Source organism: Jaculus jaculus, chromosome 11, assembly GCF_020740685.1.
Source record: "Jaculus jaculus isolate mJacJac1 chromosome 11, mJacJac1.mat.Y.cur, whole genome shotgun sequence".
NCBI lineage: Eukaryota > Metazoa > Chordata > Mammalia > Rodentia > Dipodidae > Jaculus > Jaculus jaculus.
This window is the reverse complement of record NC_059112.1, coordinates 74008541-74029260: the sequence shown is the minus strand read 5'-3', so window position 1 is coordinate 74029260 and position 20720 is coordinate 74008541. Positions and strand designations below refer to the sequence as shown.

The following is a 20720-nucleotide window of genomic DNA, read 5'->3' as shown; positions in this document are numbered from 1 at the left end:
CTAGATCACGTTTCCATGACATTCTGCCAATGCTGATATAGTGTCACACTTCCATTGAAAGGCAACTGGGCCTCAACACAGCACTGTCAGGTCAAGCCTCAAAAGAGGAGAGTCCTAACTTCAAGCCAGAGACACTCACAAACACTGCCTTCTCTCTCTTGCTGATGCCCCTCTGGGTCTCCAGCAGTAAATGGCAGTCTGGTTAACATCCCATTCAGAAATAAATAACTCAAGTCATTTAGAGTTAATTATAAAAGAGCAGTGGAAAAAGGTCACTGCTCAGTGTTTGCAAAGAGTGAATGAATGCACATGAACAAACAAAGAAAACAATACAATTCATAGAATTAATCCTGCATTTCCCACATTCATATGGAAATAATCTTTAAACAAAAAAAATATTAGAGTTTGTTCTTGAGTGGGTTGAACAGTTCAGGGCTCCGAGCAGGCACAGCCTTACAAACAAGGTTGTAAGCAGCCTCTCCACACCTCAAGTCAGGACTATGGTGCAGAAAGAGGCCTTCATGCACTTTTGACAGCTCAGTACTTATGAGAGAACAGAAACGATGTGGGGACTCTAACCCACAATACATGAGGTATATGGAAACACCCATGAAAGAACCACCACCAGCTAGAAGGACCAGGTGGGGCACTGTCACAGCAACTGCTGATGAATGATTTCCCACACCATCTTCTTCCAGAAGAGAGGCATCTGGTGCTGAGTAAAAGTGATAGGTCTGTCCCTAGAAATATAATCTGCATATTTACAAGTAAACATTCCACAATTACTCCCATTCAACTGTTGCGGAATCTCATGAGGCTTCATGCTGTAGTGGGTCCACTCTAAGAGGTTCAGATCAATATTCCTTTTGGTCTTACTTTCATCTTGTAAATACTGAAGAAGAAGTTCACAGACCCTGTAGCCTTTTTGTCCCACAGAATCCAGATATTTAAGGCACTTTTTTCTTAGGTCCATCACCACCAGGCTCCAGTGTACCTTCCGATGAATAGGCACCAGAACAAGTTTTTGTTCAAAGAGATTTAACCCTTTGGTCCATCTTTTTACTGCTTGGTAACCTCCAGACTTTAATTTAGGATAGAATAAAATACTGAATGCATGAAGTTCTGGATAGCCTTGCTTCTTATTTCTTTCCACAAGAAGATTCATATAAAAATTAATGACCTCATCATTGAAGCCAGTGACAGTTCTTTAAGGTCTGGATATCTCCTCGAGTAATTCGCAGTTTGAAAGCACTGTTTAGGATTTCATCTGAGGGGGCCATGACCCAGGGCATTATTGATTTCCTTTTCCATGTCACCTGCATTTTCAAGTCTGAATACAGCTATCTTCTTTGTATCAGAAAGTCTCCTCTTTGAACACCTCTTTTCACTTCTCATTGAACAGAAAGGTCCCCTTGTTTCAACTACTCTATATTGTTTTGGAAGAAAATGATTTGTTCTGACTCCATGATTCTGTTCTTCCATCTAGCCTTTGGTCTTTAGTGTGTCCATTTGACTTCTGTGATGATACAAAGCTACACGAGGGAAAGCATTTCCACAACCACCTTCTTTAAGTCACTCCAATAACCTTTGGTATTTCTCTTTTCCCTCTTTTTGAACACCCTCTACCACAGTACAGTGGGGACACCTCACACACCCCAGAACTATCACCACCGCTGCCGCCAGAGCCGATGCAGCCGCCGATCTGCCTCAGCTTGCCACCACTACCCAACTCCCCCTTTTTTATTTATTATTTTTTTATGAATTGGGCCCCTCTGGGCCTCGGTGCAGAAAGACTATGTCTGTCTTAGGTTGTTCTTTATGACATTTAGTCCTTACCTGTCATCGGTACATGAATTTTATCATTCATGCCTGTCTTAGGTTGAACTAACTCGAGAGAATCTTACCCATCTTTGACTACCAGCCTCTGCAGGGGCTTTAAGATAATGTCTCAGGAAGCTGGGGTTGGGTCCATAGCTGTATCCCATGCATTTCTGTACGGACATCCATAAAGGATCTTAAAAGGCATTTAGTGAGTATGGGCAGCAGACACAGAATGAGCAAAAGACAAACACCTGTAGCAGCAAAGCTTCCTATCCAAGAAGTGAGAGAATTCCATCCAGGCAAGGCATACTTAAAAGTAGATATTAAGTCATCAGCAGCTTTAGCTGTATCAACAATAAGCTGATTATTTTGTAAAGACAAAATCTCTGAATGTATCAGATCTAAGGAAATATTATCATTGTGCCAAATATCTCTTAAATGTATTTTCTCAACACTGTTAACTGTTATTATATTTTTTAGAAGTAACACAAATCCATCAAAAATCTACATGACACTCCAAACAACTTTTAACTTTTAATTCTAGTATACATAGCATCTAACAGGTGAAACTATCTAGGGTAAGGATCAAGTCCAAGATCTTAAAGGGAGGTACAGTTTGAGCTTTCTCAGGAACTACTTTAAAGCTGTGAGTATGAAGGATAGTTAGACATTAAAAGTACAAGCCTAAAGCATAAAGCCATAGCACACTTTAGGAACTCCTGTTAGGCACACTTTGTATATCTTTAGATTCAAATCTGAAAACCACCATCATACCTTAAGATAAACAATTGAATATATTGGGGGTCATTTATTTAAATTATCACATTTCACCCCTGGAGCCCAATAGACTTAGAACCATCACACATTATAAGTTGTTAGAAAAATTAAAATATTTAGGGTAAATAAAGCCCTTTTTAGTTGGTCGTGTGGGGGTAAGGATTCCCCCTTTTGTTTTTGTAATTGAGACTTGAGAGTTTGATTATTATCTTTTAATGATAGCTTGGCCCCAGGGGTTGTATGGAATGCCTGTGGAATGTGAGGTTTTCCAGGTCTGGAGAAAATCTATAAAGGCTTTGATTATGAAGTAGGGGCCATTATCTGTTTTAATTTGATCAGGCAGCCCAAGAGTGGTGAAGCATTGAAGCATATAACTAATGGCATGTTTAGATTTTTTTTTTCCCCAGCATGTGCCAATGCCCAGTAGGTGCAAGAAAAGGTCAGTGAGCCCAGTCACCACTAGATGGTGGACGTCTCCCCTGTCCCTACCTGGGTCAGTCCAAGGGGGCCACATGGCAGTCTCCCAGAAGATGGATTGCCTGCCATTTCCCAGTAGGGGAGGGTTGGGCACAAGCTCTCAGGAGGGGGGGCCATCTATTTAAATTACAAAATTTTGTCCCTGGCTCCCAATAGATTTATAATTATTATATATTATAAATTATACTCAGTTTAAGTTTAAAGGTCCCCACAGTCTTGACCAATTTAAGATATTGAGATTTGTAAAATTAAACGAGTTAAACACTTCTAATATATAAAGGCACAGAGTAAACATTTTTAACTGGTATAAGGCATAGGAAGGATAGACTAAAACAATGTAAACTCAACCATCATAACCTAAAATTTGTCTCAGTGCCTGTAATTTTAACTTGCATGAGGTTTTTTAGCTTAAAATCTTAAGTCTCAGCCTGGTGTGGTGTTGTATGTCTTTCATCCCAGCACTCTGAAGGTGGAGGTAGGAAGATTATTATTAGTTTTAGGCTACCCTGAGGCTTCATAGGGAATTTCAGGTCAGCCTGGGCTAGAATGAAATCCTACCTCGAAAAACCAAAACAAAGAAAAAACAAATCTTTAATTTTTTAATCCAATATCTCTAGCTAAGCATATCAGTCTATTACAAATTTAACCTTGATTAAACTCTCTGGGCCTGGGCAGCAGAACGTAGCCAGCCCTTTTGCCAGTAGCCCAGTTCCAACGAAGTTCCCTGTAGTCTTTCTTTCCTCTTAGAAAGCTTATAAACCAAGCCTTGAAGTTTAATGTTGTTTGTAATTAATATTTTTAAATTTTTATCTGAATAGTCCATAAAATTTGGCTTACCACTCCAGAAGACACCTTTAGATGTAAGCATCAAGTTAATGCCTATTTCTTTAAAGAAAGATTCCAAAAGATTAACATCCACATGGTCAGGTTCATCTCAACTAATCAGACAGCTTTAGGTGTGCTGAGATAAACTTCCAGACCAGGTACAGTTATGGAGGAAGGAATATTTACTGAAGCTTACAGATCCAGGGGAAGTTCCATAATGGCAGAAAAAGCTGGCCTGCCTTCACAGGCCAAAGCAGAGAGAGAGAGAGAAGCACAAGCCTTTACAAATACAAAAGTTGCTGGTGAACCAAAGGTGAAGGGAATGAAGAGATGTTGACAAGTAAATACAGGTTATAGAAGCAAAGTTTAGTGCACTAAATATGAAGACTTCCTCATAACTCACGAGGGTACGCTCACCCGAACACACCAATTACCTCCTCAATGACTGCCTCTCATGGGGTACACTAGTCTGTCAGGGTCCGAGAGCTGCACGTTAGACGCCAGATGTGGGGCTTCTTCCCAGGCAGGTAGGTAGTGCCGAGCAAAGAACCAGGTGTGCTAGTTCCTCCCTAGGGGTTGAGAAGGATGATGAGCATCGGACTACTCAGAAACCTCTCCTGGCCACTGGAGAAAAACCACACAGTGTCGGCAGTATTTTTGATGCAGGAACTTGCAGAAACAACTCGCTTTATTACTCTGAGCAGTTGCCTATATCATGTTGGGGACGAAGGAGGGGATTTTAGGATGGGGGCAGAGGTATGGGCCAATAGTAAAATTTAACAATTGAAATGGTAATTACAATTACCACGCGGAAGTGGAAGGCCAGAAGCCATTAGGCATCTTGCTGAGTCCTAGCTGGCAAGAGACAGGTCACCAAAGTTTAGCTAGGCTCAGGAAGTTCCACTAGGCCTCACACCTGGTCCTTTCAGAGCCCAACAGTGAAGAAGCAGGAACCCTCATTCACTGGTGGTGGGAATGCAGGATGGTACAACCACTTTGGAAAGCAATATGCAGTCTCCTGAAAAAGCTGACTATAGAAACACCAACAGACCCAGTTATACCCTTACTGGGCATCTACACTAAAACCTTCAAACCAAAGGCCAGAGAGATTTGCTCAACCATGCTTGTAGCAGCTCAAATTCGTAATAGCTAAAAGCTGGAATCAACCCAGATGTCCATCATTAGGAGAATGGATAACAAAGGTGTGGTATATCTACACAATGGAATTCTATACAGCAGTAAGAAAAAACGACATAAAGAAATTTGAGGAAAAGTGGTTGAACCTGGAACAGATCCTTCTCAGGGAACTTCCCCAATCACAGAACAAAAATCGCCACATAGTCTCACTCATCTACAACACCTAACATGAATCTACCCAAGATACCTTACACACCCAGCAAGCATCTCATGGACTAGACACTTGGAGAGATGGGGAGGGAGGAGAGGGCATTGAAGGGGTGGGAAACACTAATCTAGACCCAAACCACAATTGTAACATAAAGTACTACTTCCTAAAAAGCAGACCAAATGGCTGAACCTTCACCAGACCTTACAGGAAACACCTGAACCACAATACACTGGAGAGGGTAGGATCAAGGATAATCTAAATCCTCTACATATTTCCTCCCTCCCTCTCCCTTTCCCTCTCTCTCCCCTCTAACTACTGTATATTAGTTCCTTTTATTCCTCATTTTCTTAGGGAACACTGAACTGTAACTCCCAGTACCAGTATGGGGCTGTCACCCACAATAAGCTTTTGATCAGAGAAACCCACAAGGTTTTCTAAAAGAATGACAGATTTCTATCAGAGTACTTGATGACCCACCAAAGTATAGTGGTAAGACACTATTGCTGAAGACACCATAAGCAGCTGACACGTAAAATGGAACAGCATGGCTGGAAGCCAGGAGAGAGTCAGTCCCCAGACAGTCACTGTGTCTAGTTTAGAAGGTGCTAGATGGGCGACTGGGGGAAACAACCAATATCTGTCCAAGCAACTCATGGTCCAACCTACTTAGCAGCAAATAACCTGGTGTGATGCCCACATAAGTGCAATAGTGGCACACAGCCATGATGTGGAACCAACTGCTCTTGATTTGGCTAACTGATCCCCTCAGTGGTACAAGACCCATAGCTGGAGCTGAGAAACAAGTCAGAATCATAACCAAACATAAGACCACTCTCCAATATCAATCATGGGCTACAAGAGGGCCTCTTAAACTCTCTATTAAAAAAGTAAGGGCTATCTCATGTGTCCTGGTGCTAACTTACTCTCCACTGGAGAATCTGCTTCTCTTTATCAGATAGATGCAGATCCTAAGGAGAGAGCCACCCCATCATACCTCAAAAGGGCCCCAGCTGAAACTAAGGAAAATTGGCAAAACAAGCAAGGGTGCTGTTTTCCTGATGAACTGGATACCAGCACAAGGGGGAAGGAGACCAACACAGAGAAAAATCAACTCCTACAAAATCAGAGACAGAGCCCCAGAGGCCAACACGTCATCAATGAAGGAGACCAAAAATGAACCCAATATGGCTCAGGGAAATTTTTCAGAAGAGGGGGCAGAAAGAATGTCAGAGCCACATGTTGGGTCATTGTATAGAGTCATTTATCGTACCAATAACTGTGGGATAACTCCACAATGCACGACCAATGTACATCAACAAGGGGGGGTCAATGGAGAGGGGGTAGGTCATGGATGAGCCTAATAATGGTACCAAACTGCCTGTACTTGTAGAATAGAAAACTAATAAAAAAAAATATGATATTGTTGAAAGTGTACATCTTAGATCCTAGAAGTGCTGTACATAGGTATACTCACATTGCAAATGTTAGCTTTGTTCTCTGAACATAGGAGTGAATATGTTTTAGAATATGATAGGAAGACTGAAAATCTTCAATTTATTAGAAAGTTTTTTTTTTTAACACAAGAAACATATTAAAGATCTATTATAGTTTGCATCTCAAATGTTCCCTGAAGTTCCTCACATTAATGTCATAGTTGCTAGCTGACAGAAAATCAAAGTATCATGAGTAATATAACCTTATTGGCTGATAAATTATGATTATGTAATGGAACTATGGTGGTGTGTGGGGGACATGGGATATGTTATAATAGTGCAAAGGATTTAAGAGATTCAAACATGAATAATGAGTTGGAAGATTTTGTAATTTAAGTTTATCCAGTAGAAAACTATGTAAAAGAAAAAGAATTAAAAAAAAAAAACATTTCCTATAAATTATTGATGTAGTATTCTGCAGTGGTTTGATTCAGGTGTCCCCCATAAACTTAGGTGTTGTGAATGCTAGCTCCCCAGCTGATGGATATTTGGGAATTAATGCCTCCTGGAGGGAGTGTATTGTTGGCGGCGGGCTTATGGACTTTATAGCCAGTTTCCCCATGCCAGTGTTTGGCACGCCCTCCTGTTGCTGTGTCCCACCTTATGTTGGCCAGGGGGTGATGTCCACCCTCTGCTCATGCCACCATTTTCCCCTGCCATCGTGGAGCTTCCCCTCGAGCCTGTAAGCCAAAATAAACCTCTTTTTCCCAGAAGCTGCTGTTTGTTGGGTGATTTCTATCAGCAATGCAAACTGGACTGCAACATATGCATTAGTAAGAAAAAGTGAATGAGAATACTTCTGTGCACATGTTAGTTTTATAGATTGACCATGCAGATATGGCTAAAAGGGTGCAGTTTTTTTTTGTTTTGTTTTGTTTTAGCTCAATCTATGCCATACAATGTATGTGAAAGCTACAGAAAATCATTTATTTTTCTTTGCAGTGTTGCATGTAAGATAATGTACACTTAAGTTAAATATAATTGCACCACATTGTTATCTATATTTTGAGAAATGTTTGATATGATGTCTATAAGTTCTCTGTCAATGTCAAAAGTGATTATATGTGAAGGTGATAAGAGAATGTCATGTAAAAGAAATGCCAACACAACAGAGGCAAATTAATTTGTGCCAGAAAGATACAAAATGAACATTAAAAAGTTAATTAATTTTTGAATTTAATAAATGAGAAAATTTAAAGATGATAAGGCAAAGCAGACAAATTTTGTATAAAATATAATCAGATATGCAATATAAAAACAAAGATTGGGACTTCTGGATAAGATGGTGGCTTAGGAGCCACACCAAACCAGCCTAGAGAAGGATTCAAGCAAAACCCCAGCAAAATACACTCATCTTCTGAAAAGTAAAGGAGTATAGGTTATTCTTACACATTGAGGAGAAGCCAGAGAGATCAATATCCACCAGAAAGGAGGAAAATGGGCAGAGTCCCACTGAGGTGAATGCTGCCCATGATCTGTGAGCCCAGCCAGCACAGTCCAGGCAGGTGTGCCAGGTAGCAGCATCAGCATAGACCAAGCAACAGAATTTTCATCTCCATTAGCCTTCTTGCAAAGTTAAGAAATCTGAAGGAAGGACAGATGAGATCAACTAAAGAGCTACTGAAAGTGTGAGCAACTCCAGAAGTCTGAACTCCCCCACCCGTCACAATCAGAACCACAAACCTCCAGCATTCAGCCCCACTGGCACCACAGCCAGCAGAGAGGATAAGAGGTACAGCTGCACAGCACAACACAGAGGGATCTAGATGGGTGCTCAGCTTTGGTGAGATCGGAAGCCACGACAAAAAGTAACAAGGCTGACTGACAAAAAACAACAACATTTTCTTAAGTGTGTGTTTGCCATTTGTATATCTTCCTCTGTGAATTGCCTGTTCAAGGCACAGAGTTGAACAGGCAATTCACAGAGGAAGATATACAAATGGCAAACACACACTTAAGAAAATGTTCATCATCCCTAATCATCAGAGAAATGCAAATTAAAACAACTATGAGATTCCACCTTACCCCAATAAGGATAGCCAACATAAAAAAATCAAATGAAAATAAATGCTGGCAAGGATGTGGGGAAGCAGGGACACTCATTCACTGTTGGTGGGAATGCAGGATTGTACAACCACTTTGGAAAGCAATATGGAGACTCCTGAAAAAGCTGACTATAGAAATACCAACAGACCCAGTTATACCCTTACTGGGCATCTATCCTAAATCCTTCAAACCACAGGCCAGAGAGATTTGCTCAACCATGTTTGTAGCAGCTCAATTCATAATAGCTAAAAGCTGGAATCAACCCAGATGTCCATCATTAGAAGAATGGATAACAAAGGTGTGGTATATCTACACAATGGAATTCTATACAGCACTAAAAAAAAAAATGACACAAAGAAATTTGAGGAAAAATGGTTGAACCTGGAACAGATCATTCTCAGGGAACTTACCCAATCATAGAAAAAAAATTGACACATAGTCTCACTCATCTACAACACCTAACTTGAATCTACCCAAGATACCTTACATACCCAGCAAGCACCTCACGGACTAGACAATAGGATGGATGGGGAGGTCAGGGAGGGCATCGAAGTGTGGAAAACAGCAATCTGGACACAAATGGCAATGGTAACATAAAATTCTACTTCCTAAAAGACAGACCAAATGGCTGAATCTTCACTAGACCCTTACAGGAAACACCTGAACCACAAGACACTAGAGAGGGTAGGATCAAGTCTAACCTAAATCTTCTACATCTTCCCTCCCTCCCTCTCCCCCTCTCCGCTCTAACTCTTGTATATTAGATATGTTTTTCCTCAATTTCTTAGTGGGCACTGACCTGTAACCCCCCACTTCCAGCTTGGGGCTACCACCCACAATGAGCTTTTGATCAGAGAAACCTACAATTTTTCCCAAAACAATGACAGACTTCTGTCAGAGTACTTGATGACCACCAAAGGCAGTGGTAAGACCCTATTGCTGAAGACTCCATATGCAGCTGACAGGTAAAGTGGAATGACATGGCTGGAAGCCAGGAGAGAGTCAGTCCCCAGACAGTCAGCGTGTCTAGTGCCAGAAGGTGCTACATGGGTGACTGGGGGAAATGACCAATATGTGTCCAAGCAACTTATTGTCTAACCTAATTAGCAACAAATAACCTGATGTGATGCCCACACAAGTGCAATAGTGGCACACAGCCATGGTGGGGAACCAACTGCTCTTGATTTGGCTAACTGATCCCCTCAGTGGTATGAGACCCATAGCTGGAGCTGAGAAACAAGTCAAAGCCATACCCAAACATAAGCCCACTCTCCAATATCAAGCTACCATCAGTCATGGGGTACAAGAGGGCCTATAGCTATCAAACTCTCTATCAAAAAAGTAAGTATTATCTCAATTTTCCGGATGCTAACTTACTCTCCATTGGAGAATCTGCTTCTCTTTTTCAGATAGATTCAGATCCTAAGGAGAGAGGTGCCCCAACATACCTCAAAAGGGGCCCGACTGAAACTAAGGACAATTGGCGAAACAAGCAAGGGTGATGTTTTCCTGTGAACCGAATACCAGCACAAAGGGGAAGGAGACCAACACAGAGAAAAATCAACTCCTACCAAATCAGAGAGCCAGAGCTTCAGAGGCCCCCAACACCAGCACTTCAGCACTGAAGCAGACCAAAAATGAACCCAACATGGCTCAGGGATATTTTGCAGAGTGGGGGAGGAAAGAATGTCAGAGTCACATGTTGGGTCATGATATGCGGAGACATTTATCATACCAATAGCTGTGGGCTAACTCCACAATGCACGACCCATTTACATCAACAAGGAGGGTCCAATGGGAGGGGGTAGATCATAGATGAGTCTAAACAATAGTACTAAACTGCCTGTATTTGCTGAAAAGAAAACTAATAAATTTAAATTAAAAAACCAAAAAAAAAAACAACAAAAAAAAAAAAAAAACAGGTACACACACACACCTGCAAGAGCTCATCTATCTTTCCTTATCAGACCACGTTATGGGGTATATATTCTTGGTTGGCTTTAATATTTTCAAATAACCTGTAATTGGGGGTTCAAAATTATTGGCTTTGTAGCTTTCCTATATATAGGGCCTTTGTTTTTTGCTTCTGTCATTATTGGCGGCAGGGTCTGATTCAGATCCAGGTTGACCTGGAACACAATTCAGAACATAAATTTATACCTCCCACTGACAAGACTGAGGCTGCAGAACAACACACATCCTTAGGAATTTTGGCTTTATATAACTATCTGTTTGTTTCAATCCCCACAATTGCATACTTTGTGCTGATTTTCATTGATGGTGCATGTTACTCAATTGAAGCTTACAATTTGCCAGTAAATTATTCCACTGAATCCACTAGAATACTTGCTTACTAAGTAAGCAAACTCAGCACCTAGGATTACTTCTGTGGCTAGATTGGGGGACAAAAACTACACCTGGTACCTTGAACTCATATCCTGAAGGTACATAGAGGTGGATTGCCACATCTGAGAACATTGCAGATAAGTAGAAAACTCAAATATCAAATCAATTCAGATGCAAAAGTGGTTACAATATAGTAAAAGAAACTCAAAGAATCAAGACAATACAATCCCACCAAAAACTAGAAATCCATCAGAAATGATCATCAATAAGACTAGATGAAATGTCTGACAAAGATTTCAAGAAAATGATGGTATCTATTTTCAAAGAAACCAGAGAAAAAATGAAGGGAATCAAAGAAGAAAACAAAGGAATTAAAGAAGAAAACTTCTGAAAGAGAATACAGGAAACTAGCTTAAGGAAATAAATAGGTCATTACAAGGCATGAGTAAGGAAGTAGAAATACTAAAGAAAAACCAGGCTGAAATCCTGTCTGAAGAATACAGTCAATGAAATAAAACACTCTGCAAAGTTTCTCCAGTAGAATGGATGAAGGAGAGAACAGAATATCTAAACTAGAAGACCAGGTGGCAGATCTAATACAATACAACAAAGAGAAAGACAAGGGAATAGCAAGGTTTGAATGGGAATTTCAAGATATTTGGGACACTATGAAAAAATCAAATATAAGAATTCAGAGTATAACAGAAGGAGAAGGTTTTCAATCGGTAGGCTCAGTAGGTGTATTAAACAAAAGCATTGAAGAAAATTCTCCCCAAATTGGGAAACAAATGCCAATGCAGATACAAGAAGCTTTTAGAACACTAAACAAACAAAATCTGAAAAGAAACTCTCCTTGCCATAAATAAACTACTAAACACACAAAACAAAGAAAATATATTGAAAGCAGAGAGAAAAAGCAAGTCCCCTACAAAGGCAAACCCACCAGAATAATTGCAGATTACTCAACACAAAGTTTAAAAGCCAGAACGGCTTGGAATAATGTATTCCAAGTTCCAAAATATAAAAACTGTCAACCAGGATTACTTTATTCTGCAAAGCTATCTGTCTAAATTGATGGAGAAAAAAGAACCTTCCACAACACAAACAAGCTAAAGGAATTTATGACAACTAAACCAGCACTACAGAAAATATTTGAAGGGATTCTTAATGCTGAAGAGAAAGCAAGACACACACAGGAGGACATAGGAAAAAATAAACCACGCTCAAATAACAGTTAAAACAAATGAGTGAAGGGAAAATAGGAAACATTAAAAAATAAGAATGGTGAGAATAAATGAATACCTTTCAATAATACCTCTTAATATCAATGGCCTCAATGCACCAGCCAAAAGACACAGGCTTGCAGATTGTGTTAAAAGGCATGATCCTGCCATTTGTTGCATCTAGCAAACTCATCTGTCAATAAAAGATAGACACCACCTTAGGATGGAAAGGATGGAAAACAGTATTTCAAGCAAACGGCCTAGGAAACTCCTAGGAAATAGGGCCTTGGAGTTGCTATCCTAATATCTGACAAGACAGGCTTCAAAACAACATTAGTAAGGAAAGATACATAAGGTCATTTTATACTGATTTAAGGAGCACTCCAGCAAGAGGACATTACAATCCTAAACATATATGCACCTAACTTAGGGGCTCCCACTTTCATCAAATACTCTTAGACTTAATGTCACAGATAACATCAAATGCAATTGTAGTGGAAGACTTCAATACTCCACTCTCATCAATTCACAGGTCATCCTAGCAAAAAATAAACAGAGAGACATCTGAATTAAATGATGTCATGGAACAAATGGATCTAATAGATATCTACAGAAAATTCCATCCAAGTGCTGCAGAATATACATTTTTTCTCAGCAGCACATGGAACATTCTCTAAAATAGACCATATATTAGGACACAAAGCAAATCCCTTGTACTCTATCTGACCACAATGGGATTAAATAGCAAATTACCAATAAGAAAAGCTACAAAGCACACAGAGATTCATGGAGACTAAACAGCACACTATTGAATGATCAATGTGTCTTGAGGAAATAAAAAAGGAAATCAATAAAGTCATAAAATAAAATGATGATAATAATACAGCATACCAAAACCTTTGGGAAACAACAAAAGCAGTCCTAAGAGGGAAATTTATAGCTCTACATGCCTATATTAAGAAATTAGAGAGTTCACAAATGAACAATTTAATGATCCACCTTAAGGCCTTGGTTAAAGAAGAATGAGGAAAAGTCAGTAGATGAGGAGAAATCATAAAGATTAGGGCAGAAAGTAATGAAATAGAAACACCAAAATAATCCAAATGAAACAAAGAGTTGGTTCTTTGAAAGTATAAACAAGACTGATAAACCCTTAGAAAATATGACCAGGAGAAAGTGAGAAGAGACAAATATTAATAAAGTTAGAGAAGAAAACATCACCATTACAACAGATAACAAAGAAACTCAGACAATTTTAAGGACATACTTTAAGAATATATATGCCTCTAAGTTTGAAAATCTGAAAGAAATGGATGATTTCCTTGATTCATATGACCTACCAAAGTTAAATCAAGATGAGCTAAACCATTTAAAGAAATCTGCAACAAGTACAGAGATCCAAACATTTATAAAGTCTCCCAACTTAAAAAAGCCTAGGCACAGATATATTCACTGGTGAATTTTACCAGACCTTCATGTAAGAACTAAAACCAATGCTTCTTAAACTTTTCTATAAAAGAAAAAAGGAAGGAATTCTACCAAACTCCTTCTATGAAGCCAGCATCACCCTCATACCAGGCAAAGAGAGAACAAGAAAAGAAAATTACAGACAAATCTCCCTCATGAACATGGATGTAAAAATTTTGAAATAAATATTGGCAAACAGAATACAATAATGTATCCAAAAGATTATTCACCCCTGACCAAGTTGGCTTTATCCCAGTGATCCAGGGATGGTCAAACACACACAAATCAATAAATGTAGTGCATCATATAAATGGTCTGAAAGGAAAATAATCACATGATTATCTCAATAGATGTAGACAAGGTATTTGACAAAATTCAACATCTTTCATGGTAAAAGCATTACAGAAACTGAGAATAGAAGGAACATATCTCAAAATAGTAAATGCTGTTTATGACAAACCTAGAGCCAACATAATGGTAAACGGTGAAAAACGAAAAACTCAAAGCTTTTTCACTAAATTTTGGAACAAAACTAAGGTGCCTACTGTCCCCTTTTATTTACTAGAAATATATATTATAGCAATGAGGCAAGAGACACTCATAATTGGGATAAAACCTGGAAAAGAAGAGATCAAATTATCACTATTTGCAGATGATATGATTCTATACATAAAATACCCTAAAAACTCTACCAGAAAACTATTAGAGCTGATAAACACTTTTAGCAACATAGCAGGATATATAATAAGTACATAGAAATCAGTAGTTTCCTATATACTAACACAAATACAAACACTAGTATAAACATGAGGAAAATGAAATCAGGGAATCTCTCCCATTCACAATTGCCTAAAAAAAAAAAAAAAAAAAAAAAAAAAAAAAAAAAAAAAAAAAAAACTTGGAATAAACTTAACTAAGGAAGTGAAGGAAGTGAAGGAGCTCTACAATGAGAACTTTAAAATACTCAAGTGAGAAATTATGAAAGACACAAGGAAATGGAGAGACATCCCATGTTCTTGGATCGGAAGAATCAATATCATAAAAATGTCAATGCTACCAAAAGCAATCTATGCATTTAATGCAATCCCCATCAAAATTCCAATGGCATTATTCACGGGAATAGAAAAAAAAAAAAACATAAAATCCATTAGGAAGCACAGAAAAACTTCAAATAGCCAAAATGACTTTGAGCAACAAAAATAAGGCTGGTGGTATCACCATATCTGATTTTAAGCTATATTACAAAGCCATAGTAACAAAAACAGCATGATATTTGCACAAAGACAGACATGTAGATCAATAGAACAGAATAGAGAACCCAGATGTTAATCCAGGAAGTTACAGCCATCTGATTTTTGACAAAAATGCTAAGAGTATTCATTGCAGAAAAGACAGCCTCTTCAACAAGTGGTGCTTGGAAAATTGGGTCTTTATATGTACAAAGATGAAAGTAGATCCTTGTCTTTCTCCATGCACAAGAATCAAATCCAAGTGGATCCATTATCTTAATATCAGACCAGAAATTCTAAAATTACTAAAGGCAAAGGTAGGGGAAACCATTCAACATATTGGCATAGGTAATGACTTTCTGAATATAACCTCAATTGCTCAGAAAATAAAACCATTACTCAAATACTGAGATCTCATGAAATTACAAAGCTTTTGTACAGCAGAGGACACTGTCAATAGAGCAAAGAGACAACCTACAGAATGGGATAAAATCTTTGCCAGCTACACATCTGACAGTGGATTTATATCCAGAATATACAAATAACTCAAAAACAGAACAATAAGAATTCAAACAACCCAATCAAAAAATGTGCTGTGGAACTAAATAGGGAGTTTTCACCAGAAGAAATACAGATGGCATATAAACATCTAAACAAGTGTTCTACATCCTTAGATATCAGGGAAACATAAATTAAAACTATCTTGAGATTCCATCCCTCCCCTGTCAGAATGACTACCATCAAGAAAACAAATAAATGTTGACAATAAATGTTGGCGAGGATATGGTAAAAGGGAAACCCTTCTGCACTGTTGGTGGGAATATAATTTGGTACAGCCCTTGTGGAAATCAGTGTGGAGGTTCTTGAGACAGCCAAAAGTAAATTTGCCATATTATCCAGCTATTGCTCCCCTAGGCATATATCCTAATGTCTCATCTCACTACCTTAGAGATAGTTGCACAACCATGTTTATTGCTGCTCTATTCACAATAGCTACTGGGGTTTTGTTCAGGAAGTCTTTTCCCACTCTGGTATCATGGAACATTCCTCCTACTTTTTCCTGTAGTAGTATCAGAGTTTCTGTTTTTTATATTGAGATCTTTGATTCATTTGGAGTTGATTTTTGTGCATGGTGAAATGTGTGGATTGAGCGACAGACACAGAGAGAAAGACAGATAGAGGGAGAGAGAGAGAGAATGGGTGCGCCAGGGCTTCCAGCCTCTGCAAACGAACTCCAGACACGTGGGCCCCCTTGCGCATCTGGCTAACGTGGGACCTGGGGAACCGAGCCTCGAACCGGGGTCCTTAGGCTTCATAGGTAAGCACTGAACCGCTAAGCCATCTCTCCAGCCCTACTATGTATTTTTAATATTGATTTAGATCAGGTATGGTAAGGCTTCCAGAGGTGTTTCTTTTGCTGAGGTTATACTTGGATATCTGAGGCCTTCTGCCATTCCATATGAATTGTGAGATCAATTTTTCTATCTCTGTGAAGAAAGATGTTTATTGGCATTGCATTAAATTTACATATTGAGCCGGGTGTGGTGGCGCACACCTTTAATCCTAGCACTCAGAAGGCAGAGGTAGGAGGATCACCATGAGTTCAAGGCCACCCTGAGACTACAGAGCTAATTCCAGGTCAGCCTGGACCAGAGTGAGACCCTACCTCAAACAAACAAACAAACATATATATATATATATATATATATATATATATATATATATATATATTGGTAAAACTGTCATTTTCACAATATTAATTCTGTCTACTGAGAAGCATGGGAGGTCTTTCCAATTTCTCAAGTCCTCCTGAATTTCATTCTTGAGAGATTTTATATTTTTATTGTAAAAGTCTTTCAACTTCTTGGTTGATGTTATTCCAAGGTATTTTTTTTTTTTTGAGGCTATTTAAAATGGGACAATTTCACTTTTTTTTCCTGTATCTTTGTCTTTTGGATATAGAATGGCTCCTAATTTTTGTGCATTGATTTTTTATCCTGCTACTTAACCGAAGGAGTTAATCAGTTTTAAGAGTTTTGAGATGGAGGTCCTTATGTCACTTATGTATAGAATCATGTAATCTGCAAATAGGGCTAGCTTAACTTCTTCATTTCCAATTTGCAACCCTTTTATTTCTTTCTCCTGCCTTATTATATGAGCTTGTATTTCCAGTACTGTGTTGAAGAGCAGAGCTGAGAGTGTGCATTCCTGTCTTGTTCTTAATCTCAATAGGAATTCCTTCAGTCTCTCCCCATTAAGTATTATTTGGGCTTTAGGATCTTTATTTATAGCCCTTATTATGCTGAGGTATAGACCATCCATTCCTATTCTCTCTGATGCTTTGATCATGAAGAGATGTTGTATTTTGTCAAAGGCCTTTTCTGCACCTATCAAGATGATAATGTGGTTTATATGTTTAAGCTTATTTATGTGGTGTATCGCATTAACAGATTTACATATGTTGCATCATCCCTGTAATCCTGGGATGAAGCCTACTTGATCCAAGTGGATAATGCTTTTAATGTGGTGTTGAATTTGGTTTGTGAGGATTTTGTATCTAAGGTCATCAGGGAAATAGGCATGTAGTTTCCTTTTCTTGTGGCATCTCTGCCTTGTTTTGGTATTAGGGTGATACTAGCTTCATAGAAGGAATTGGAAAGGTTTCCTTGTTCTCCAATTGTGTGGCACAATTGGAGAAAAAATGGTTTCAGTTCATCCATGAAGGTTTTATAGAATTCAGCTGAGAAGCCATCTGATCCTGGCCTTTGGTTTATGATTATGCTTTCAATCTCAGTGGTTGTGATAGGTTCATTTAGGAGATTAATCTGTTCTGAGTTTAGCTTTGGTAGATGGTATGTGTGCAGGAGTTCATTTCATTTCATCCATATTATCCAATTTTGTAATGTATAGGCTTTTGTAATATGTCCTGATGATTCTCCCAATTTCACTTATGTCTGTTGTGATCTCTCCTTTTACATTCCTAATTTTGTTAATTTGAAGCATCTCTTTTTCACTTGATCAAATTGGCCAGGTTTATCGATCTTGTTTATTTTTCAAAGAACCAGCTCTTTGTCTTATACATTGTCTTTATTGTTTTCTTAGTTTCCAATTCATTAATTTCTGCTCTGATCATAATTATTTCTTTCCATCTGGAGCTTTTTAGATTGGATACTTCATGCTTTTCCATTGCCTTTATGTGGATGGTTAGGTTATTGATTTGGGATCTCTCTGTCTGATATAAAGGCATTTACTGCAATGATTTTTTCCCTGACTCCAACTTCATTGTTTCCAATAAGATTTGTTACCTTGTGTTCTTATTGTCATTCATTTCTAGAAGTTTTGCATTTTTATTTTTTATGTCATCTACTACCAATTTATTGTTTAATAGTGTTGTTCAGTTTCTAGGAGTTGGTTGGGCTCTTTTGCATCTTTTGTTGTTATTTTCTAACAATACAGCATTGTGATCTGATATCATGCAGGAAATTAGGTTGATCCTCCAAAATATATAGAGGCAGGCTTTATGACCCAGTATGTGATCTATTTAAGAGGAAGTTCCATGGGCTGCTGAGTAGAATGTGTTATCTATGGATTTGGGGTAGAATGTTCTGTAGATATCTGTTAGGCCTAATTAATCTACGGTGGTGTTGAGCTCTCTTACTTCCTTGTTAATTTTCAGTTTAGATGACTTATCTGTTGCTGATAGTGGAGCATTGAAGTCTCCAAGTATGATGGTGTTGGTCATTATTTCTGTTTTATTGCCAAGTAGGTTTTGTTTTATGAATTGTGTTGCATCTGTGTTGGTGCATATAGAATAATGATTGTGATATACTCTTGTTGGGTCATTCCCCTGATAAGTAAGAAGTGGCCTTCTTTGTCTTTTTTGATTACTTTTGGGTCAAAATCTATTTTATCCAACATTAATATAGCTACGCCTGCTTGTTTCTTATTCCCATTTGCTTGGAATATTGTTTTCCACCCTTTCACCCTGAGGAGGTTTCTGTCTTTGTGGTGAGGTGGGTTTCTTGAAGATAACAGATTGAGGAGTCTAATTTTCTGATCCACCCTGTTAGCTTATGTCTCTTGATAGGTGAATTAAGGGCATTAATATTTAGGGTAATTACTGTGAGGTTTGATTTAATACCAGCCATATTGTGGTCTTTATGTTGTTTGGTGTTCTCTTGGTCTTTGTGGTATTTGTGCCTTCTTAAAGTTTGGTTTTTGTGATCTGATTCTTGTAGGCACTTGAGATTAGTTATTTGAATCTTCTGGGAGGAAATTTCCTTGAAGGACTCTCTGTAGGTTTGGTTTGTGTTCATATAGTTGTATACCTTAGTTTAATTCTGGAATGTTTTTCTTTCACCATCTATTGTAAGGGATACTTTTGCTGGGTGGAGTAGTTTGGATTGGAAACCATAAGCTCTTAATATTTCCAGTAATCCACTCCAGACCCTTCTGGCATTTAGTGTTTCCATTGAGAAGTTTGAAGTAATTCTGATGAGGTTTCCTTTATATGTAACATGCTGTCTCTCCCTAGCTTCTTTTAGGACTTTCTCTTTGTGATCGATGTTAGAGTCTAAATGATAATATGTCTTGGAGAATTTTTCCTTTGGTCAAGTCTGTTTGGAGTTCTACTAGCTTCTTGTAACTTGATGGGACATTCTTTTGAGAGGGTGGGAAAGTTTACTTCAAGAATTTTGTTAAATAATTTTCCATGCCTTTCTTCTGTATTTCTTCCACTTCTCGCATTTCCATAATCCAAATTTTTGGGTGCTTATGGGTATCCCACAGTTCCCTCTTGTTCTATTATCAGAAATTTTTGAACTTGTTGAAACTTTTCTACCCATAAACTGTTTCCTCTGTTTTGTCTTCCAGTTCTGAGTTTATATCCTCCACATGGTTGACTCTATTCTTGAGAGCTTCTATAAAATTTTGGGCTTGCTCATTGTCATTAATATTTTCTACTGCTGGGCAGGTCTGGAGATTGTGTGGGGGCAGCAAGTCTGGGCAGGACCAGTGATTGCACATGAGTCTGCAAGGATGGACAGGAACAGTGATTAGGATGCTGATCACTCCCATGGAGATCTGCCCAATGGCAGGAAAGCATAGGTCAGAGGACCTACCTGCTGGCTTGGGTCCACTTGGCATGCAGTTAGTGCAGGAGGGACTTCTTACTAGGACTATGGCTAGGATGGCTGCTTTGGTGGTTTGGGGGAATGGTAGGCTTCCTGAGAGTATGTGAATAAGCAGATATACTATTTTGCTCCTCTTTACCCTCCCACTAGAAGCCTATTAGAATTAGCAAAGCTCTAAACAACAACAACAACAAAACCTGAGCCTTAATAATCTTGTCTTTTCTTTCCTGTGAAGTGAAACAAGGTTAGGCAGATGCTATCTTGACCAGATGTCCTAAATTTTCCTTATTTACATTACTTTTCTCAAGGTACATTTTGACAGCAATAAGAAATATACATAATATGAAAATACTGATATTATAATAGTGGTACTGTTGGTATGATATACCTGATGAATATTGTTAGTGTTCAAAACTGTTTTGTGGGAGAAATCTGGAAGCATTTAAAATGTGGGTTACCAAAACACTTTAAATCTGTAAAGGGATCTTGGGCTACACTGGTAGGGGGCTGGGAAAACATATTGGGAGAATTACAGA

At 38.5% G+C, this 20720-nt stretch overlaps 1 pseudogene; it reads right to left on the bottom strand.

Moving 5' to 3' along the window:
* Positions 1-652: 652 nt before the first annotated feature.
* On the bottom strand, positions 653-1482 carry LOC101597458 (annotated as a pseudogene).
* Between the last annotated feature and the right edge of the window lie 19238 nt (positions 1483-20720).